This window comes from Rhipicephalus sanguineus, chromosome 11, assembly GCF_013339695.2.
Source record: "Rhipicephalus sanguineus isolate Rsan-2018 chromosome 11, BIME_Rsan_1.4, whole genome shotgun sequence".
In the NCBI taxonomy this organism is placed as follows: Eukaryota; Metazoa; Arthropoda; class Arachnida; order Ixodida; family Ixodidae; genus Rhipicephalus; species Rhipicephalus sanguineus.
The window spans coordinates 87,850,003-87,874,507 of record NC_051186.1 but is presented as its reverse complement, the minus strand read 5'-3'; the positions used below and the strand labels follow the sequence as shown (position 1 = coordinate 87,874,507).

The 24,505-nt window shown below is 47.0% G+C and overlaps 1 protein-coding gene across 1 annotated transcript in view; it reads left to right on the top strand.

The window, feature by feature from the left end:
• The window catches only part of LOC119373204 (actinia tenebrosa protease inhibitors), a gene marked incomplete at its 5' end in the record, with an annotated part of 487,018 nt that overhangs the window by 431,316 nt on the left and 31,197 nt on the right, over nt 1-24,505 (top strand). The gene's annotated exons all lie outside the window — the stretch shown is intronic.

Sequence of the window (24,505 nt, the reverse complement as noted above, 5' to 3'; positions counted from 1 at the left end):
GCTGAGCAGCGACTCCCATCAATTACAAAAATGACAAGCAAGAGCCGCTGTCAGTGAAGAGCTGTCCTGTTAAACAGCCAAAACAAACCCCAATAAGTTCTGTCGGAAGTAAACTAATGCATTTTGAGCAAGAAGGACAAACCTTTTGAGATATTAACAGACATTTCATTAAAATTTGGCGAAATTGGTCACATTAAAGACATTTTGAAGCAAACCTTTTCGTGCATAGGTGGTCGCTACTACGTTTTGCGGGTCTCTAATAACAAATTTGCGAAGGTATCGAAGTATCTCAAGATACAATTGGCAAGTATCGTATCGGATACAATTATTGCGGTAGTATCTTGTATCTTATCTCCAATACTTCTTGCCTGAGTATCTTGTATCGTATCGCGATACAATTTCAAAGTATCTTTGCCCAGCCCTGTTAGCCACACAAACCGAAGCAGCCGTTTTATTGAAATTGGGCAACGAAAAACACCACTACGCGGTCTGAGGTATCGTTATTTTTTAACTATTTTCAGCGTCGTTGGACGTAAACGCCGGACGGAAGCTCCTGGAAGGTAAGACAACAATGTGAATTTCATCAATTACTTGTAGAAGTCGCGCGTATATCAGATCTCCTGATTGGGTCTTTAATCTCGTCTGATAGTGCAGCATTCATGCATCAGCAAAGCCTTGCATTGCACCCTCTAGTCAGTAAAGTAGATAAATGGTGAACTCTTTCCCCAACGTATCTGTTTACGAGATGCACGGTCTTACTGAGCAACAGTACTTCTCTTGTGTGAGCGTAGTCAGTCAAAGTTATCTAGAGGGTAACCGAATACAACGTTTCTCTAATTTTGAGAGTCTTAATGACCGACTTGTTTTATTACTCATTTCTGCATGGGGACTGCATATTATCTTTTTATATGGGTTGTCATCATATCACTCTACATTCTTATCATGTCTATTCATCCTTTCATAAAGCTGGGCGAAGGGCCCTAGGCTCGATTATACATCAGTGGGCGCGGATTGCCTCAACGCTCGATGTAAAACAGACATGAGTCATATTTGGTCCCGGTTGCGGAACCGCAAGAGGTGTAAACCTAGACAACTCAAGTACAGCGTACGGCGTACTACTGCTACTCAATTTCCTGTTTATACCGGTCACCTAATACCAAAACATTTTTTGTTGCCTAAAGGCAACATTCAGTATTCGTGACTTTGTTCTGTACCCTGGCAGGACACGCGAACAGTTTTCTTTTTTTCTCTTAACCGGACTCCATCATGTGACAAACTTCTTGTTCGACGCAGTGCACAACTTCGCCTGCCTCCTAAAACCTGACCGAGGACTGTGTCGTGCATCCATCACGCGTTATTACTACGACAACGCCACGCGCACGTGCAAGGAGTTCACCTACGGAGGCTGCGAGGGCAACTCCAACAACTACGAGACCGTCGAAGAATGCAAGGCCAGCTGCAATCGTGAGTAGCAAATTTCCGCATCTCAGCAGGCCGAAGCTACAATAGCCTTGTCTCGAAGTGTCGATCGACTGCGTCTTGAGGAAGGTCACTTTCGAAAGACAACTTTGGTGACTCCGCCCCTGGTGAACGATTAGTGCGTATACGCGCAGAGTAGGCTCCGCTGAATGAATGAACTGTAGCAGGAAATAGAGTTCATTCATATTGCCAGAGGCCTTTATATATAGTACATGAGCGCTTACTCAAACATGACGTATATATAACGCACAGCAGGGACGTTGTGTGCGTCCTCACGCAGTGTCTAAGTTAGACGAATTGTTTTTTTTTTTTCGTAGCTGCAACTGAGTACGAAGCCAACTGTCTCGCCAGGGCCGAGACCGGACCATGCAGGGCACTCACGATGGCCTGGGCCTACGACGCCAAGCTGGGAAAATGTAAGGCATTCACTTACGGCGGCTGCGACGGCAATGATAACAAGTACCTCACCAAGCAAAGGTGCGAAGAGACCTGCAAGCACCCACTAACAGGTAATCTGTCTGTGCAAGTTATGTGCGAGGCTTGTTTGAGGATAAAAGAACTGACAGTCGGGATAGTTGGTCTTGATTTATCTTGAATCGACTTGTACGGCGCAAAACACAACACGGATGACAATGAAGGACACGCGGACAGCACGGTCCGTGTGTGGTTCGATGTCTTTAAGAGTCTTCAACTGCAATGAAGGCTCTGTTGCACAGAGTTATTGCAGTGTAAAGGCATAAACAACGGCGTACATACGGCATTTTTTAAAACATGAAATAAGCAAGTATTACTGGACGTAGTAAAGTCCCCGCACGATAATAGACGCTGTGAAAATGCGTTCCGAAGGAACCATTTCTGGTGCATGAACCACAGTGTTGGCGGTAACGCGTTACTTTTTACGGTAATTTAGTAACGTACTCGCTACTATTTCGTAACTGTAACGGGTAACGTACTTACGTTAACATTTTTCGGTAACGTCAGGTGTCACGTTACTCGTTACTTTTTATTCCAATTATCCCGGGACTTTTATACAGAACTCCTTCGTCTCGTATGCGCCATGTTCCCAGAGCTACCCTTTTGTCACAGCGGCTGGCCACTATCGGTCTGTCAGGCGCTGACAATAGGAGTATCATCTAATGCGTCCGTCGACCACCTATCTATTTACGGTAGGTGCGGACGTGCTCAGTAAGAAGCGAGGCAATCTGTCTAACGACGAGCCTTGAAATAGAGCTGTTGCTTAAGTTCTTCAAGTTGTTGTTGTCAGCAAGTTAGCCCTTTTCAAAATAAAATTTGCTTCTATCTGCTTCTAATTGCGGGTATACATTTCTGGTTGTTGAATTTCTGAGCGAGCGAGGCCGAGTTTCAACGCCCTCGCTTAAGATACTCGCAATTTTCGCGCCAATTATATAGGTTAAAGCGGCAATAATTCTGCAAATACATTTTCCTGAACAATGGAATTGGAATATTTAAGGCGATAGACTTAGATGGTTCAACAAACGCCAACATTGACCGTGGGCGTCCCGGGGCGTCGGGAAAACACGAGGGATGCAAAAAATCACCATCACGCGATGACGTCACCATATTACGTCACCATGACGTCACAGATAACCAAAGTTGTGACGTCCGTATGACGTCACGTGACGTAACATAACGTGACGACGTCATCACATGACAGCGTAGCTTGGTGAAAGGGGGCTTATCACGGAGGCAGTGTAGTACCAGGAGAGGTGCTTCCGATACTGGACGCAGTGCAAAACCACGTTAAAGGGACACTAAAGAGAAACAATGAATTGGTTTAGATTGATAAAGTGTGCTTGGAGAACTCTTGTGTAGTTTATTTCACCACCATAGGTTTATTATTAGAGGAGAAAACCAAGTTAAAAGTATCATTTTTAAATTTCGCGCCGAACTTTGTAATTCGTGACGTAAAAGGCTTCAAAGAGCATTTAACGTATTTTGGCGCCACTGGCTCGACGCAATTTCCACAAACTCGTTATGTCAAGTCTCTGGCCCCCTCAGAGGACAATGTACTTCGATTTAACCGATTAGGAACTACTTAGGCCCAAGCAGGCGCCGTCAAAAATATGTGACGTCACGGCAAATGGTGCGGGAATTCCAAGGTGGCGTCGCCACCAGTATTTTCTTTTTGCGCTTTTTCTCGCTCATTAGGCGTCTTCGGGCAGAAAGCGTGGTGTTTTTTGGTATCGTGGAAGACTACTTTACTAATGCGAGAAAAATCGTTTTGCTCTTTAGTGTCCCTTTAAGCGCAGAAAGCTTTCGGAGGGTGGCGGTGCAGGATCAATACATCAACTAAGAAAAAAAAAAGAAGATGGCTTTCGCCTTCGAGTCGTCTGAGGTATATGCATAAAGGACACTGTGAGTTTTTTTTAGATGCAAAGTATCTTATGGCGGAGTTCAATCCGGTGGCGGTGGTGGTGGTGGTGTGCGGCGTGACCACCCTTACTGCGCATGCGCCTACCATAAGACGCGCGTGACGTTCCTCTTCGCGTTCCACGACGCGAGGTCGGCAGTATGCCCAAAGAACGCCAACGGAACGCGATCGTGCAAGTGCTCCGGCTTCGCTTCGCCTCATATTGTCCCCTTTAGCGGGAAATGGTGTAATTTATTCCTACAAGATTTCCGCACATGTTTTGTAGTAAAAGCACGACGTCAGAATTACTGCAAATCTGTTGAGGGATCAGTTAAGTTTCCTTTCCGCAGAGCGTCGATGATGAAATCTTATTTTCTGTTTAATGTCACTTTGAGGAATGGCATCACCACGTGCCACAAGATTATAAGCCATAATACGCAAGTCTACAGTAAACAAGAGGCCACTATAATATTGCTAAAGTCCGACACACTTGTACAGCGTTTTCTTGTTAGATCAGTAATTCAGCTAAAATCGTTGTTTTGGTTAGGCGTTTCATGTGAAATATAAAATGAGGTTTATGAAACTGTTATTCTGGTTTCTGCAGCGAGGGCGCACTGATTAAATTTCTGATCGTGGTGTAACGGCAGAAGTAATGTGCGGTACTTTTTTTTTCGATAACGGCAACGGTAACGCGTTACCATTTTTTGTATGTAACGTAGGGCGGCAACACATCCTTTTTTGTTAGCGTAACGAGTAACTTATTCACTTACTTTTTTTCACTAACGCATACAACACTGATCAAGGATCAAAGACTACCGCACTGTTGTTATATTTAACTGTGATGCTGTTTAATTTGTAACATTTGCTTCATCTTAAAGAACTATCACCATCTTGAACCGGCACGCGCTCTCTTCATCCTCTTTACAGTGACGCTCTTTAAGCTATCGGTAACTCGTGCTCCGTCATGCAAAACTCCTTAAAGGGCCCCTCACCAGGTTTGACAATTCTGAGCTGACGAGCGCAATGCATACACTGGGTGTTCACGATCACGTCTGCCAAAATTTGCAGCGCTACGCGCCGCGCAAATGGGTCAAAGATGAAGGTGAACGCTGCTTGCCCTTCCTCTCGCGGGCGCGCGCTTTAGAGAATGAGGGGATGACGTACATGAGAAAATGGCCTTACGTAGATGGTAGTGTTGTGACGTCGCTCCTCTACGTAGACGACTGTGCTCTGACGTCGCCAACAGTAGCACGTGACACTGCAATAATTATTTGACACGACATGTGTAGCTTGTGTAATTTGTTGGTTGAATAGAATAATAAAACTTGAGAGAAATAATGAGACACACAAAGGGAATGTGTGCGTCTTTTTCATTTTTATTCGTGAACTTGCAGCGAGATGCGGGGCTAATGTGCCTCCTTTTCCCATACGTTCGTGTCCCCGCGGTTAGCGCATCGAGCAGACGCCAGCCCTGGAAACGAAAGTAATGTTCTGGCGCGTTCGAGCACTCATTATGCTCATTTATTCTACCGCGTCCAAGTAAACGTTAATGCAGCATTGGCTCATGGTACCGCCACTCTCGTGCCCGTACAAATGTCTCAACTTTCATGCCCGTCCCGTAGAAACGGCAGTACACCACAGAGAACACCGACAAAACGCCCACAGCCGCTACATAAAAAAAAATGTAGCGGCCGTGCAACGCCGCTCGCGTGCTCGGGCTGGCCCGGGCACGTCATGCGCACGTGACCATGCGTGAGCATGACGTGTTCGTACGCATGTGTCAAGTGAAGAGGGCAGGGAAGAGATTTGGCTCGCTAAGGCTACACGGGACGAGTGGCAAGGGTTTGAAACTTGCCTCCTCGCATCATGGTTTCGCGCCGCTACAAATTATTGTTTTTCTCAGCTCGTAATGAACCGATTTGAAAAATTCTTGCGGCATACTGCTCTTCATTCGGCACACAACAACTTCCAGCGTCTAACTAAAATTTGCTATGTGGCCTGGTGAGGGGCCCTTTAAGTGGGTAAGCTCCACTATATACGGTGTACAGCAGGTGCGAGTGTTAAACTAAAGTGAACACGTGAAAGAGAGAGAGAAAGGAAGAGACAAAAAGAAAGAGAGAGGGGAAGACAGACAGCGAGAGAAAGAGAAGAAGAAAATACAGAGAATATAGAGAATAAAGACGTAAAAAGATAGAAACACAGAGAAAGACATAAGAAGAGAGAGAAAGAGACAGAAGAAACAGAAAGCAAGACAGAAAGAGAAAAGTAAAGAGGAAGAAAAGGAATAGAGCGAAATAAGTATAGATAGAGCGAGAAAGAAAGAGAGGAAAAGATACAAAAAAGAGATACAAGAAACAGAGAGAAAGAGAAAGAAAGAGAATAAATAAAGGAAAAAAATAAAGAGATACAAGGAAGGCCACATCTTCCATCAGACTTGGCACCATTAGTGCCAACCTGCCATATCTTTTTTCGAACTCATCTCAATATACTATACTGACACGTATTATAAGTCACGCAAGCTTGTTTGTTGTTGCCGATTAACTTTTTGCCACCGTGCCACCACACTTGCTCAACTTCAACTGTTGAAGCAAACAGAATAGAATGGAGAAGTGAATGAATAAGTTCTCAAGACAAAATAAACAATTAAGGGAAATCAGACAGCGGGCAATTATTTCCCGAGCAGGGGAATAAGGGTTCTCTGTATGTTTAGAACGTCCTCTAAATCTCGATAATTTCCGGGGGAAAATCGCCTGAGAAGCGACCCTCCTCTCCGCGCTCATTTTTTCTTCCCTACGCTTTTTACACAGAGCTCGTGGAAGAATACGCCGTGGCATCCCAGCAGCTGAATGTGCACAAGAGTAAGTACATGATAGGTCGTTCTTACACAGGCAGCTTTCATTATTAACGCGATAGCGTTAAATGGCTCCTATCGCTAAAATTCCGGCGTCGGCGTTGGCGTCGTTGGTTGTTAGTGAAAAATCGTCGTTGTCCGTAAATGTGGTAGCCCGTAATTTGTAGTAATTGGCCCAATTTATTAAGACGAGAAAACTGATTAGGACATATGAGTGGAACCACTTTAAGCACAAATTAATGTATTTAGCTGTGATGGGGCTCTTTTAATGATAGGAACTCCTAAAAACAAAAGTCAGCCCCCCCCCCCTCTATAGCTTTCTGCTACTGAAGGGCGGTATGACAACACATTTTGCGTTGTCCTGGCGATAAACGACATCCCATAGGTCGGCACTGTAAGAGAATACTCACTCACACTCACTCACCCCAATATTTTCAGCCTTCGCACTCACTCACGTTCATATTCACGCCTACTCACACTCATAGGCACTCACTCACGTTCATACTCACGCCTACTCACACTCATAGGCACTCACTCACGTTCATACTCACGCCCACTCACACTCATAAGCATTCACTCACGTCCATACTCAAGCCGACTCACACTCATAGACACTCACTCACGTTCATACTCACGCCTACTCACACTCATAGGCACTTACTCACGTTCATACTCACGCCCATTCACACTCATAGGCACTCACTCCCGTTCATACTCACGCCCACTCACACTTATAAGCATTCACTCACGTTCATACTCACGCAGACTCACACTCATAGACACTCACTTACGTTCATACTCACGCCTACTCACACTCACAGGCTCTCACTCACGTTCATAGTCACGCCTACTCACACTCATAAGCATTCACTCACGTTTATACTGACACCTACTCACACTCATAGGCATTCGCTCACGTTCATACTCACACCTACTCACACTCATAGACACTCACTCATGTTCATACTCACGCCTACTCACACTCATAGGCACTCACTCACGTTCATACTCACGCCTACTCACACTCATAGACACACCCATTCACGTTCACACTCACGCCTACTCGCACTCATAGGCACTCGCTCACGTTCATACTCACGCCTACTCACACTCATGAGTGCTCACTCACGTTCACACTCACGTCCACTCACACTCATGAGTACTCACTCATACTCACACTCACAACGTTCAAATGAGTGTGAGTGAGTGTGAGTGAGTGCACTCATGAGTGAGTGTGCCGAGCTATGGTCGTTGATTTTTTTTTGTAGTCGTTGAGTGAGACCGTTTCGGACGAACTGGTGACGTTGAGTCCCAGCGAGCCTGGCAGTTCTCAATATTGTTAGGGTGGAGTCCGCATGCGTTCACTTGGAGAAAAATCTGATGCTTCTAAGTCCACGTGAATCCGGCTGAGGAAACCTCTCTTTAGCCTGAATGTGAGTGAGCTTGGCTGAATAGTGTTTTAGCGAGTTTGAGACCAAGTGAGCCCATAAGAAGCAGCATATTTTTTGAGTGAACGAGTGAGTGTGTGCCATAAACTTTGCCGACCCCTGACACACGTTCCTTGGTGCTTTTAACTTACCTTCATACTAACCTCAACTCTCACTCCTGAGTACTTACATTCAAAGTCATGCCGACTACCACTCAAAGGCACACACCATGGTTCCTCAACCACTCAGTTTTATTTACCTACCCACACTAACCGATACGTCCATAATAGGGTCTACTCCCAATAATGGCGCTAACTCATGTTGATACAGTCATACTCAATTACAGTCATACTCACAGTCATACATTCGCACTTATATCCATATCTACTCACGCTCACAAGTCGTGTTCACACTCAATTATCACTCTCACAGAACTCATGTTCACACTCGCGTATACTCACACACATCGGTAATCACTCATCTTCATACTCTCGTCTACTCTCATTCATCGGCTCTCACTTTCATACTCACTCTACTCGCACATTTAGGTACACACTCACTTTCATACTCACTCCACTCACCCTCATTGGTGCTCACCCACTTGCATACTCTTTTATATTCACACTCATCGGGGCTCACTTACGTTCATTCTCATTTCCACTCACAGCCGTCGATACACACATTCACCAGCACTCAGTCAGGTTCATACTCATGTATACTCACACTCATCAGCACTCACTCACGTTCGTACTCACTTCTACTCACACTCATGAGTACCCACTCACGTTCATACTATGCCTACTCACACAAATCAGTACTCACTCACTTTCACTATCGCCTACTCGCACTCACTGGTACTCACTCACGTTCATAGGTCTATTCACGCTCACGAGCACTCAGTCACTGTTATACTCACGCCAACTCACACTCATCGGTAGTCACTCACGTTCATAGTCGCGTCCTCTTACCTTCGTCGATACTCACATTCATACTCACGTCTATTCACTTTCATGAGAGCTCACCCACGTTCACACTCACGTCTACTCACAGTCATCGGTAATCACTCACGTTATACTCATGGCAACATACACTCGATACTCACGTTCATTCTCAAGTCCGCTCACTCTCGTCAATACTTACTCACATACAGCTCCCTTCTACTCACACTCAAGAGTACTCACTCACGCTCATACTCACGCCTACTCACACTATTCGCACTCATTGGTACTCACTCCCGTTCATAGTCATGTCTACTCACACTCATGAGTACTCACTCACGTTCACACTCACGCCTACTCACACTCATGAGTGCTTACTCACGTTCACGTCCACTCACACTCACGAGTACTCACTTTCATACGCCTACTCACACTCATGAGCACTCACTCACGTTCATACTTATACCTACTCACACTCATGAGTGCTCACTCACGTTCATACTCATGACTACTCACTCTCATGAGCACTCACTGACGTTAACACTCACGTCCACTCACACTCATGAGTACTCACTCCCGTTCATACTCACATCTACTCACACTCATGAGTACTCACTCACGTTCACACTCACACCAACTCACCCTCATGAATGCTCACTCACGTTCACACTCACGTCCACTCACACTCATGAGCACTCACTCACGTTCATACTCACAACTACTCACACTCATGAATACTCACTCACGTTCATACTCACGCCTACTCACCCTCATGAGTGCTCACTCACGTTCACACTTACATCTACTCACACTCATGAGTACTCACTCACGTTCACACTCACGCCTACTCACACTCATGAATGCTCACTCACGTTCACACTCACGTCCACTCACACTCATGAGCACGCACTCATACTCACACTCACAATGTTCAAATGAGTGTGAGTGAGTGTGAGTGAGTGCACTCATGAGTGAGTGTGCCGAGCTATGTCGTGACCGAGAAATCGAAATAAATGCACATAAATAAATAGTAATAAAAAATCATCAGTCCGAGCGGGAACCCAACCCAGGCCTTTTGCGTGGCAAGCCGGTGTTCATTCACTGAGCCATGCCCATGTTCGAATATGCCTGGCGAAAAATAAAGTAATATATGACTATTAAGCAGTGCGAGCAGCATCAGTAACACTCGTAATATTACGAGGCAGAAGAGTACATTTTCACCAGGCGTCAAAACGTATGAGTTCCGCAACGAGTGGGTGGTTTTAAGATCTACCCATAACAAAGGCGCTAAGGCATCATTACTCATCATCAGCAACAGCATCAACAAAGTTGGCAGATGCGCAGGTGCGCGTGTTGCCTTACGGACGCGTAGCAGGTGCTTTGCGAATTGGTAAAAGGAAGACTTATGGCTTAGTGGGCACTTCGCAACTGTACTTGCAGTAGGCATTCTAGGATAGTTTGAAAGGGCCTATGTTACGCGCAGAGACGTTACTTTCCTTCCTGCACGGCTGAGGTACTCTAGCTGAGGTGTCGACCCAGAAGCGAAGCCTGGCTAGCTATTGGGAAGGCTATGCGCACAGGGCCCGATTAAGCTATCGCTCTACTCCTGAAGGCGAAACACGAGAGTCCCCCAATTTTGTCAGCACCCGCTCATTCCTTGCCGCCAATTATGCCCGCTCACCTTAATTATCCGGCACGATCCTCGGCTGCGAACGTTTAAAAATCACAATATCTAAGTTCAGTAGCTCGGAAGTCAAAAACTACGTACATTACAACGCCGCGTCGCAGAGCAGTTCTCGACGCTCTGATGTTGCTGTTGTAAAAATGGCCATTATAGTGTAGTTGCTGTAGACGCGCCTTAACATTTACAAAAACAGGTTAGTTACAGTGCGCACCAAAGAAAAATTTTGTCAGTGGCACACATTACAACGAGAGCCGTGACTACACAGTTCGAAGCGCATTATGTAAGACAACTATCCCTCTGTGTATAAAGAACTATCACGCTACAATTGTTCCTTAGAGAGCCACCTTCACAATCCAGGTTCCTTATTCACGAAGAGCTCTTCAGCTGCAACAGTTCCTAATAAAAATTGAGCCATGCTTAATGCCGCAAGTAACAATAAAGACGATGGCGGGAGAATGGCGAACACCACTTACGAACTTACGAACGTACACTAGACTGGAACTGTCCGTACGAGGAAAAGTCCAGCCAGTTGCAACGCTGGGCATTAAAGTAGGGTAGGCGAACAGCCAATGACAGGTCACTTATGAAAGAGAAGGTATTGTGAATTCAGGGCCAGATCTTAAGTGTCCAAGATTCTCGTAATCACGATGTACCTGAGATGGTTGAAGCATGATTGAGATATAGGCATGCTTTATGTATGCGTAAGAAAACTGAGGCGAATTGTCCTGCTATATATATCTGCTGATATATCTGCGCGAATTGTGCTGCTATACCGTATCAATGCGTCATGCGCCGTTTGTCGCGTGCCATACGCCGCCTGAGCTCGTCGAACCGACAAAGATTGAGAAATGAGCTTCACCGTAGATGTAGTACAGAACAATAGTTCAGTGACTCGACTAAACTTGACAAAAAAAATTGCCGCACGAAGTTGGCTAGGTGTCAATTACCATTCTCTATGCAATTTACATAACGAAGACGACGAGACTCCGACACCGTTGGGAAAACCTCAAAGAGTATTGAGTGAACACACATGCCTGCACGTGGGGCATTCTAAAAAGGCGTTCTATGATTCCACACGAAGTGAACTCGTGCTGCAGAATTGAGAGTACGGTTTTGGTACTTGTAGGCCCAGACTTTCAAATCGCGCCGTGAGAACAATGATATTTACCGTTAGGCTTCTCTATTCACTCTTCACTGACGTCACCACGATGTACGTGTGCGTGACGTCACGTAACCGCCTTTGTCGTACGCCGATCCGGAACCTGTTGCGCTGTATAAAGAAATATTATTCGCATTTAAAGGGGCCTTTCAACACTTTTGGAAGTAACCATCGAATGGCTTTATTAAAGAAGTTAATTGCCTCATGAATCGACCACGCAAAATTATTAGAATCCGTCGAGTACGAGCGGAGTTACAGAGAATTTTCGCACGCTGTAACTGCTTTCTCTCTTCTCTCGTCCCGACGAGCGCGCGGGAAGCTAAGCAGGGAGAGATGGCACGGGCAAAAATGTTACGTCACGCGCGTGTCATGACCACGAGCACTTCTTTTCTTTTTTTTTCTTCGGACGCGTCACTTATTTTCAGTGTGATCGCGAGCACGTGGCGGTCTCCCGCGGCAGTCGCGGTAACTCTGCAGTTCAATCTGCTAAAATCAGTCAGTGGCCGTGTATTTTATATGACGCGGTCATTTGTGTATATGGTATCATTTGTTGAGAGACGAGGGAACGGTTTCTACCTAACTTTGAGAAATATTTGTAAATTCCAGGCCGCGTGCGGCGCTATTTTGGCTCGTGCTCTCTCAGCAGCGCCGACTACAGATCGGCAGCCTTTTGTGACCGTGTTGAAGAAGTGTTGCAGGGCCACTTTATGAACACAACTGCTCCAGAAAACCTCTCTCTCTCTCTCTCACTGAACGCAGAACCTTCGAATCCTGTGTGCTATCTTCCAAAGGAACGCGGAATGTGCTTGGCCTACATGCCTCGCTACTACTACAACAACGAGACCGAACGGTGCGAGGAGTTCATCTACGGTGGATGCCAAGGCAACGCCAACAACTTCCTCGATCTACCCGAGTGCCTTAAGGCCTGCGGTAAGACAAGGCCCCAATACTCTTGCGTTAACTGGAACAAGTAACCCTTTTAAATGCGCCGCAATAACGAAGCATTGTGTTAATTGTGGTGGCAATACTTTTCGAAAGACAAGTTTATCCTCGCTGAGAATGATGGAAACGTTCTTTTATTTATTTCAATGAGAGTACTCGTTACCTAGTTAATGGTGTGCATTCGCGAAACCCCCGTACAATTGAATTGTTGTCATGAGAAACCACAGGCGTGCGCAGGGTTTGTCATAGGAGGCGGGGGGGAAGGGCAAAGGTACATCGCAGCGCCCCCCCCCCTCTTCGATGGTCGAGTACGAGACACAACATGCTTCACAATAGATAAAAAAAGGCAAAGGATGCGATGGCATGCTTCTTACAACGGCCTGCTTCACTCCGAGGCTATCTGGGAGTATATACGGGAAGTAAAAATTGGCCGCGTATCTGCGTGCTTCGCTGCAAATGTCGTCTAAAGATAGAAGAGGCGCTGCGTGAGATATGGACGCCATCTGGCAATATGTCGCGAAACATGAGCGCTGTGTTGCGGGCTGGTAGTCCCGGTGCAGCAGCAGGCGAATACCGGCGGTGATCAACACGACCGGCGGGGACGCCAGCCAGTCCGAACACGCGGTTTGGCTCGAAGCGCTGAAGCAGAAGAAACGTCCGCACTCAACGAGTACTCTCCACACACTCTTTTATTTACACGTCGCCTGGGTAAAACAGGAATGCCAGAGCGGCGCCCCATGGCATTCGTACAGTGCAACACAGAACCGAAACCGAAACACAACAGTGAGCTCGTGTAGAGGGCACGGAGCAAGGCAAGTTTCAGCGCAGTCGCATTTTCAGCGCAGCTTAGGAAACTAGGGTCTTTAGAATTACCTATTTATGCATTTTCTATTAAAGGAACACAGCACCCAATACTTACCTAGTGATGTTGCGCCTCAGATATGCGTAATGTTTGCTTTTTGATTGACAATGTACAAAAGTATGAACCCTAGTCAGCCGTTCAAGATGGCTGGCCCTTGGGCAAGTGGTTCAACTTTGGCCGAGTGGCTGAATCGAGCGACGTGCCGACAAACAGAAAGACAGAAAGACAGACCAAAATTTCTCCGTTTAACTATCCCAAGAAAGACTATCGTCTTAAAAGTTCGTGGAATTCAACGTGAGGCGCCTTCGGCCGCCAGTATCCTCAAAACCTTGCGTGGCCATCCCTCTGCTCTTTCAACAAGTACGGGACAGCCCTTACTGAGTAACGATATCAGTGGCGTAGCCAGGGGCTGGGACACTGGGCCCGTAGCCACGCCGAAATTTTTAAATGCGAAGCATTTCTTAGCGACCCTCATGCACTTCGGGCGTATCTATCTATCTATCTATCTATCTATCTATCTATCTATCTATCTATCTATCTATCTATCTATCTATCTATCTATCTATCTATCTATCTATCTATCTATCTAGCCGCGTACGCCTGGGCGCTCTCCTGGTCGTCTCCATAGGTTGTAATATACCAAAATTTGCACAGCATAGGATGAGTTTATGACAAACACGATTCACTGTTCATGACATGAATAACGCAAAATACCTGTCGCGTACGTCATGAAACCCTTTCGCTCAGTCACGTGTGGCACATACCCGCATAGCAGACTTCATGCTATGCTGGTATGTGCCGCAAGTGATAACAGAGTCTCAATCAACGCAGTAACCGCGAACATACACATTGCCACGGAAGGAAAGTGGTAATAATACTAATTGTTGGGGTTATACGTCCCAAAACCACGATATCGTCATGAGAGACGCCGTAGTGCAGGGATCCGGAAATTTTGACTACCTGGTATTCTTTAACGTGCACTGACATAGCACAGTACACGGGCCTCTGGCATTTCGCCTCTATCGAAATGTGACCGCCGCGGCCGGGATCGAACCCGCGACCTTCGGGTCAGCAGCCAAGCACTGTAACCGCTGTAACGTCGGCCACGTGGATAACGATAACTATGCCGAGATAATTAAAGACGGCTTGGATGTAGACAGGGCTTCACAACACCTCGGGGCCACGTCCAGGACAGGAGGCATCACAGATCATTTCTTCGCAAGAGCCATCCGCGGTTCACGAACGGATCTGAAGTCCTGTCCAGCTGCTGGTGCTCCCTGATCACGATGATGCTGGCCTTATTCGACAACTGCCCAGAACCCCTTCCACACATGCACACGGGTTTGTGAAAATTGCGTGCGTTCTCCGTCATAACTGGATAGGTATAAGCATAAAAAGTGTAACGCAACTGTAACAACAGCAATTGTGACTAACGTACAGACAGTGCGCCTGCTCGTGCCACTCGGCTGTGTATTTATCTAAGAAACTTTTCTGATTAAAGCTTAGTTGCGAGTAACGCCGATCCGGTGCATCAGTGTTCCTTCACTACCCTATTTGATTTCGCGCTATTCAGTATAAAGAATATAAGTACTGCATATCAGCTTACTGCGTCTGGTGTTGGTAACACCTATGTTGCTGTTGGCATCGTCAAGCAACTGTAAACAACTGGTTATATATCGCATGCTCGCCTCTTCAAAATATGCGTGTGCCTATACCATTTTCACATTTCCCTAGCGTCATTCCGTAACGTTTCGCTCAATGTGAAAAATTGCGACAGAGTCACCTTCCTGCGCATGCTTCGCATAACATCGATTCCCACGGTACGTGAGATCTGCGGAATTTTTTTCCCGTGGGATACACAGCACGAAATGACACTCGACCACACTTACCTGGGTGGACCCTATGTCGAATCAGAGGGTTGCTCCCCCCCTCCTCTGAACCAAACTTCGGCCTACGCCACTGAACCATAAGCGCCGATTTTGCGCAGCCGCCCCCCCCCCGCCTCAAGTTACGTAACTAGAGGAGGCCCCCGTGCGGACGCCTATGCGAGAAAAATCAGCCAATCACGATGCTGGGCATATCATTGTCGAGGAGGGTCACAAAATGGCAACAAAAGTCAGGAAGATTCCTGCGTGTCCTGCCCCAGTTCGACTTCGTATGGCATCCGCGTCATCATCGTTATCAGCCTATCTTGCTCCAAGACGAAGGCCTCAGCCAATAATCCCCAATTTACCATATCTTGTGCGAGTTGATTCAACACTATGAGGACGAACATCTTGATTTCGTCACACCAACTTAATCGCTGCCATTCCTCGGCTGCATTTCCCATCTCCCAGTAAGCATTCCGTTGTTATAACTGACCACCTGTTGTCTCTCCTACGCATTACGTGGAATTGTCTATTAGATATTTCAAGCGAATGAAGTGTGCGTCCTACATAACACTCTAAGCTCTCACATTTTATTTTGAGTGGTACAGCTGTGAAAAGACGGGGTTGATCTCCCCATCATAGGAATTGGTATAACCCGAAAGGGAAACGTGTCTTCAGAGAGGTAGCTGAATATTGTTACGGGGAGTATTTATTCGGTTAGCACTTGTCCAGCTTAGAGTCACTGGAAAATTTTTTCCAGTGACCCTAGTCCAGCTAACACTGCACACAATGCACAGGAATGCAGCACAAAAGGCAGCTCCAGACTCTGCGTCACCCTCATCCTTCGGTATCAATACGGCGCCCGCGCCACAGTGACCTTTCCATACGCGTGACATTACCTCGGCTGGCAAAGCACTTTACCGGTGCCTCTTATAGTTAGAAAGGGCGTGTCACCATTGCAGGACTTCAGGCAAGAAACATGCACTATGTCAGTTCTGAGTTTAGCAGTCGTTGAGTTGGTGGTCGGGGAAATCTCACAGGTGACAGGTGTCACCTGGCGCATGACTCGGTAGGGCCCAACGTTTCGCGATAAAAGCTTCTCGCTGAGGCCAACACTAAGGGATGGGAGCCACAGTAAAACGAGAGAGCCCGGAGCAAAATCGGCATCCCTATATCGACTATCATAGAGGGACTTCTGTGCAGTCTGGGACGGCGGGAACATGGCGCGGGCTACTGTGTGGACGATGAAAGCACGGGTGATGACATCTTGACCGTATGAAGTGGTGGATAGTGGGTCAGGCGGAAGCAGGGTGTCGAAAGGTAGTAAGTGTTCACGGGCAAAGGGAAGATGAAAGGGTGAGTAGCCGGCAGTTTTATGGCGCGACGAGTTGTAGGCGAAGGTGACGAACGGGAGGGCAATGTCCCAATCACTATGGTCGCTAGAAACGTACATGGAAAGCATGTCCGTCAGTGTGCGGTTTAGGCGTTCGTAAACCCGTTACTCTGAGGGTGGCAAGAAGTCGTAAAGTTGTATCGAGTAGCACAAGGTCGAAGTAGGTCGTCTACCACACGAGACGGGAAGCAGCGACCACGGTCTGTGAGTAAGTGACAAGGAACGCCATGCTGGAAAATGTCGTGGAGAAGGAAATCTGCAACGTCCGTCGTGCAGCTGGTTGGTAGCGCTCGAATGACTACATACCGAGTAGCATAACCCGCAGCAACTGCTATCCACTTGTTTCCTGTTGTCGAAGTTGGGAAGGCACCTAGCAAGCCCAACCGCACTCGATAAAATGGCTCGGCTTGGACTTCAATAGGTTGAAGGCGACCGGCAGGGAGTACCTATATAGGTCTCTTTCTGCGCTGGCACAGGTCACAAGCGGCAACGTAGCGGCGAATGCAACCCACCACGGGGGATCGGCCATGAAACAGGCGGTACCTTATTTTAGAAATTAAATTGTTTTACAATACGAACAAGTTTAGGAATGAATGTTTTAAAAAATTAGATTCACTGGCACAATCCAGATGTTAAAAAAACATTTGAATAGGTTGAAACAGTGAAATGGTGCATAAACTTAACATTCTATTCTTTTTGTTTCCCGTAAAAACTCACACACGGCTGCGCAAACGTTCCTGTGGCTAAAGCCCATTTCAGTTGCACCAAAGGAAAGAATCACCGGAAGGGATAAATTTAAGCCCATCCTTCGGAGAGGTTAATCTAGCAATCGTTTTCTTTGATTTGTGAACAATCTGCATGTTAAAAAGAAATGATGCAGAGATTCACTCTCGTTGCAGTGGAGGCATAAGGGTGACTGTACCAGACCCGACCTGTGTAGGTAAAAGTTCAGTGGGGGAACTCGGCATCTTATCCTGGTAATTGATACTCCTTCCCTTCTAGTGGGGGATAGCTGAAGACCCTTCCAGAATAACGTCGTCGTCGTCTTCATCCCTTCGGCGTCAATGCGGCGCCCGTGGCAGAGCGATCTTTCCATTTTGATTGCGAAGCAGCTTTTGCTCCGGCTGTCGGTGGCGTCCACCCACGTGATGCAGCCGCGCCGCTGTTAGTGTATCATAGCCATCTGAGCGCGCGCTCGCAGAAGTCTTCTTCCTCTTGTTCTTCGATCGCCTTGATAATGATACGTGCAGAGCACTTTAGGGGCCCGTGCTGCCGTATGCTGTCCTAGCTTGGCGTAACGCAGACAAAACCATGTGTGCTAGCACGCGCTAGCGCGTTCGGGCCTGGGTGATGGGCTGGGTAAGACGTTGTGGCCTCTCCTCCTTACACTCTCTCAGCAATCACGTGATGGCAACAGCAACAGCAACTACAGTGAATTCATGAGTGTGCTCCACTTGCAAAGACGCGTTAATATCGGGCAAGGTGCCCGTGATGAACGGAACTTTAAGTCGAGCCATGCGCTGCTTCGCGTCCCCACATGGTTCCCTTTAGTGGGAGATGGTGTAATTTTTCTACATTGTTTAATAAGAGGTTGCGCAATCGCTGTTGGAGTTCGGCTTCTACAGCAGGGTTTGATGTGGATTCACGTATACGTTCACGCCTGGTGGCACATCTCCCTTCCGACGACTAACGTCAATGATAACCTTTGAGAGGGTCTGGGAATGAGCCTGTTAGTATGGTTTCATGACTACAAAACAGCGCGAAAAAAGAAGACAACGGAAGAACAGACAGGAACAGGGTTTGGTCCTCTCGTTTCTTTCTGTGTCTACGTTTTTCGCTCCGTTTTGTAGTCATGAAACGTCAGTTATCATGGTTAAACCTTTGTAGGTAGCTGGAGTAGTTCATGTACGTCCGGACACAGCATACGGTGAATCCCGCGCAAAGATGGCATCAACAGTCATATATACACTGGTACTCGGTATGCACGCATGGAAGCCGTCGTCATTTGAGCAGAGAAATGGCGAGGTGTGCGCTCTCGAGTAATTGGGCGACCTACACCTCAGCTCATTCATACACTGGCACACAGAGTTTCAGGCACGCGAGAGGTAGAGCTCGTAGGTTCCGATTGATGCTGGCGTGTCATTTTCTACACCAAAGCACTCACTCGACCTTGTTGCCTTTCTGCGGCAGAGAAACGCCATTGGTGAATATGGCAGCTTCACTACGCTGGAATCGAGGCGACACACTCTGACACGACGCGAAACACAAAGCGCGTAGCTCCCGTAAGGTTCCAGCCCAACGCACTGACCAGGAGTGCTATGCAGGATGGGCCGAGCTTTTCGGGCACACGAGTTTGCTCAGGGCTCGCAGTACGGCGGTCATGATAGGAAGGCAGTGCGGAGCGCGCGATAGCAACGTTGATAAAAAGATAAAAACGGCTACAAGAACGAGCATATCGTCACAAGCGCACGTGCGGCGTTTGCGGCGGTTTTCAAAGGAACACGGAGTGCGACCGCGTCAGCGCCGCCACTCAGTCAACAGTTCAACCGTGCAGCAACGTCAGCGTGGCTGTCCCGCTATCTTTTTGCCAACTGAACATCGCGTCTCCCACAGGCGTGTCCGTCGGCGTTTTTCCTCCTTCGGGCAAGTTATTTCGTTCCACATGCAGCATGGAAATTTCCACTCTGGAAGACAACAGGGGCGCACACGCAGAACTCTCGTGCAGCTCGTTCACTTCTCTCGAATATTACATATATAAATGGACAGGTTGTTGGTACTTACATTACACGTCTGCAGATTTTTCTGCAGTCACGAATCGATCGAAACAATGCCTCCAGAAACAGGTAAATAGTAACATTTCCCGCCTCAAATGCCACCAGGGGCGCTTACTTCACGGCTCTGAGTGGTACGTCGTGAGCGCGGTGAAATTTAATGAGAGACATCGTAGCCACGTGATGATAGAACATTCAGTTTTTCGTGCGTGTGTGCATAGGCTGTGCGATTAAATTCAGAGATGAATCGTGCCGCTCGCTGACGTTGCGGCGTGAGCACTCCTCCTCGGCAAGAGCATACGCGTTGGGCGGACACGATCTCCGCCGCGGGCTTCTGTCAGTCAAACTGACTGACGCGCGAACTCTGCTACAAATCGTTGATTCTGAAATTTCCCCAGTTCAACTCGTGAATGTCATCAAGCCGGTGTGCCTGTCAAGCATTTCATGTGGTGGACGCTAAGCAACAGCTTCTTTTCATATAAAATAATTTGGTCAGCTGGCACTACTTGTGCAAGGCTGGGGCCATCGGAGGAGGTTGTGATCACCCAGCTTCATCCAGCTTTTTACGTGGCTCGTCTACTCATTTTGCTCAATCTGCTTCGGAGTGAAGACGACGTGAGTTCAGTCTCAGTTTGGATGGTATTAATTACTAGGTCTTCATTCACATGATATTGAAGAGGTCTGTCTCAATTGGTAGTGCTTTAATAACCACGACATTATTTTTTTAGGTTCATTTAGCAACGCTTTAGTCGGTGTTCAATTAATTAGCATAGTCCTAATTAGCGTGACCTTAGTGAGAAATCTCCTAATTACCTTGGTTTTAGTTAGCGCGCCCCTAATTAGCGTAGTGTTATTAGGAATGATCCTAATTACCTCGGTCTTAGCTTTACACGGCTTCATTGGCATGGTCTGTAGAATAATTAGCTCGGTGTTAGCATGACAGGATTAATTACCTTAGTCATAGCCCGTCCTGACTTAATTAGCTAGGTATTCCGCCCCGCCAGTTATCTAATCAGCGGGGCGCACGTGCTCGGGGAGCGAGCAGACGTTGAAAAAGAGGACGAAGACGGCGCGCGCCGGCCGAGCAACGCGCTTGAATGTACGTACAGGCCGACCATGATGATTACATATGTGGCCTCGGTGATTAGCTCAGGCCGGGTGCCGTAAGGCGCTTGGCTTGAGGTAATCTCGGAGGCCAAGGTGCTGAATAGTTTAATGTATACTCAGCGTAGGCGTTAAACGCTTGCAAAGAAATTTAAACAGCCCGTACTCTAAAAAATATTGCTAGTACAAGTTTCTGACACTTTTTTTGCAGGGGTGCACTGCTGCACTCACTAAAACGACAAACATATGAACGAAAATGCTTCTGCTTTGAAGACACCACCCACCTTTGTCTACCGCCTTTGACGTGTTGCGGCGTTCCATCGTAACCAATGGAACGCAGCGCGCGCTGAGGGATGCATTTGATCTTTTCGTAGCGTTAGCTCGTTCAAAAGGGGGTGTCGTCAGAGCTCAGAAAGATTCCGAGTTTCGCCAAACTCGGGCCATCCTGCATAGCACCCGAAGGGCAGATGGACAAAGACGACACACCGCAGGACTAGAACTGAAAGTATATTAATAGTTTTTCACAATTTTCTAGCGGTAGACAGCCAATGCTCTGCTGGCTCATAATTCATTTTTCTTATTTACGAATTGTTTCCGCGCACGTACCCTTTATTCTTCTGTTAGTAGAACTGATCGTCCACTGACATAATTTACAGCTCCGGTAAATTGCTTCTTTGTTTGTTTGTTTGTTTGTTTGTTTGTTTGTTTGTTTGTTTGCCCTAAGGAGACTGGCTCATACCCACGAGGGGGATTGGCCACACTGACAATATATATGAAACTTCAAAAAGAAAAAAATAAGCACGAAACGCGATGTAAATAAAAAACGAAAGAGTTAAGAAGTTAACAAAGCCGTAGGATAACGATTGAAAAAACATATGTTTTTAATAAATTGCCTTGGTTTCTAAGATTTCGCGCGTCAGCTTCTTTTTAATTTTTCACGTGGCTGCGCTGTCACGGAATCAAATCACCGCGTTCGCCGCGTTGCGCCGACAGCCTCTGTTGGCCGGGAATTAAGTTTATTGAAATGAAATGGGAGTGGAAATCAGGGAGCCAACCTCCGCTGCGCTGAGACTGTGGAAGCTCTCCCTATGGACGTTCGTTACTCACTTCCTTAAATATTCTTGTCATCTTATCATGCGCCCTATAGGAGTAGAAGTACTTTGAAGCAAGGAGACGCCGCCACAATCTCGGCAGTGAACGCCCAAGATCACCTGAGATTACTTCTGTGACGTTATACTGATGCTGTTTTTCTTCGTCTACGGTTAATACATCTACCGGTCCGGCCCACATATTTTCTTTTGCCCGTCGGATTGGTTGCGATGTTACTGCACCGCCTTCGGCCCATCGATCCCACGAAATCGTAGCAAACACAACCCCCTCTCCCTCTCACCACCACAAGAGACGCTCATTCCCTCCTCCCCATCTGCTCCTCAAAAGAAGTTAAAAGTTGCACCTCGACACCTTCGCGGTCACAACCCTGTAGAAGGAATCGAGTTGATTCCGAAACGTCAGGAAGTAAACATACTTTTTCGTTGGAACCTTTTCAAAGTCTTTACCGAGCGACGATATGCCAACCTTCATGTGGTGCACCAACCAGAAAAGCTGATTTATTGTCCATCATAGTTGCCCCTATGTGAGGTGCGGTAAAAGGAGCATGTACACCTTTCGTTCCACAAACACAAAATCAGACGTTTCGCACAAAAAAAAACAGCAAGGCTTGGTAAATATGACTGACCAATGCATCGTGGTTTTATGTTAAGTCGCAAAATTGCCGACGTTAATCAGTCGTAATCGGAATATCATATTCGAGAAATTGTCCCGATTTGATCAAGATCGTTGTGTTGTTGCCTACATTTGCAACGTGTGAAGGGTCTGTATGCGTAAAACTTTTTTTTTTTTTGCAGGCCCGGGGACCAACGTCAGCGTTACCATCTTTGAGTCGGAACCGGGTACGTATGAATTCGCTACGGCAAATTTGATTTACAGCTGACCTAGCAGCAATTCATAAAAATGTGATCACTACAGGTGTCTACGTTCGAGCACGTTTTCTAGACAACATGCGCAACGCAGATATTCGAAAGACAGGCCAGCTCGCCTTCCCTAATGTTATGCCGACAATAGCCAATAAAAGAGACCTTGTTAGGACTGCCATTATGCCAAGTTTGACTATATTTACCAATGAAGCTGCCAATCGCAGTAGCATGAATGTCGTTGGACGCGTGCATTGGGAAGTGTCATTGCTTTACAACGCCCATATTATTTCCTTAGCAAAATCTAATAACAAAAAATCGCCGCGTATCTGCGCGCTTCGCTGCAAATGTCGTCTAAAGACAATAGAAGAGGCGCTGCGTGAGATATGGATGCCATCTGGCAATACGTCGGGAAACATGAGTGCTATGTTGCGGGCTGGTAGTCCCGGCGCAGCAGCAGGCGAAGACCGGCGGTGACCAACGCGACCGGCGGGGACGCCAGCCAGCCCGAACACGCGGTTTGGCGTGAAGCGCTGAAGCACAAGAAACGTCCACACTCAACGAGTCTCCACACACTCTATTCTTTACACGTCGCCTGAGTAAAACAGGAATGCCAGAGCGGCGCCCATGGCATTCGTACAGTGCAATACAGAACCGAAACCGAAACACAACAATGAGCTCGTGCAGAGGCCACGGAGGAAGGCAAGTTTCAGCGCAGTCGCATTTTCAGCGCAGCTTAAGAAACTAGGGTCTTCAGAATGAAGTATGTATGCATTTTCTATTAAAGGAACACACCACCTAATACTTACCTAGTGATGTTGCGCCTCAGATATGCGTAATATTTACTTTTTGATCGACAACGTTCACAAGTATGAACAGCCGTACCAGTTCAGGCTGGGTGGGCGGTAAGCATGTGGTTCAACTTTGGCAGTGTGGCTGAATCGAGTTACGTGCCGACAAACAGAAAGACACACAGAAAGACAGGCCAAAATTTCTGCGTTTAAGTATCCCAAGAAAGACTCTCGTCTTTAATACTTTCCGGGAAAATAAGGATGTGACAGAATGACATGACCAATTACTTAAGATTATGAGGCGTGTTGTAACGGAGGGCTTCGGAAATATCGACTAAATGGGGTTCCTTAACGTGCACCTTAGCCCAAGAACACGAGCCTGTAGCATTCCCCCCCTCTATCGAAACGAGACTGTCGTGTCCGGGATCGAACCCGCGTCATTTGGTTCAGAAGCCAAGCACTGCAACCACTTTGCCACAACGGATGCTCCTAAATACTCATGACAATTGACTAGTGCGATGTGGCTTTTCAGCACTCTATTAGACGAGCCGTTATTTATGAACTGTCGCACCTAGGTACATTTCAATGAACCCTTACGAAACCATAGTGCTGATTTTGACAACATGAACTTATTCCCAACTCAAGGAAAGTAATTTCCGAACGATTTCCTTTTCCACACCCTTAAAATCGCGAAATATGCCTGAACGTAAATATATGCGAGAACCCCTGCAACTACCAATGTGCCACGCGCAGAGCCCACAAACCCCGTGTGCTACGAGCCCAAGAAGGTGGGACCATGCAGGGCCTACGTTCCTCGCTACTTCTACAACACGACCACCAAGTTCTGCGAGCGCTTCGTCTACGGCGGCTGCAAAGGAAACCGCAACAACTTCCC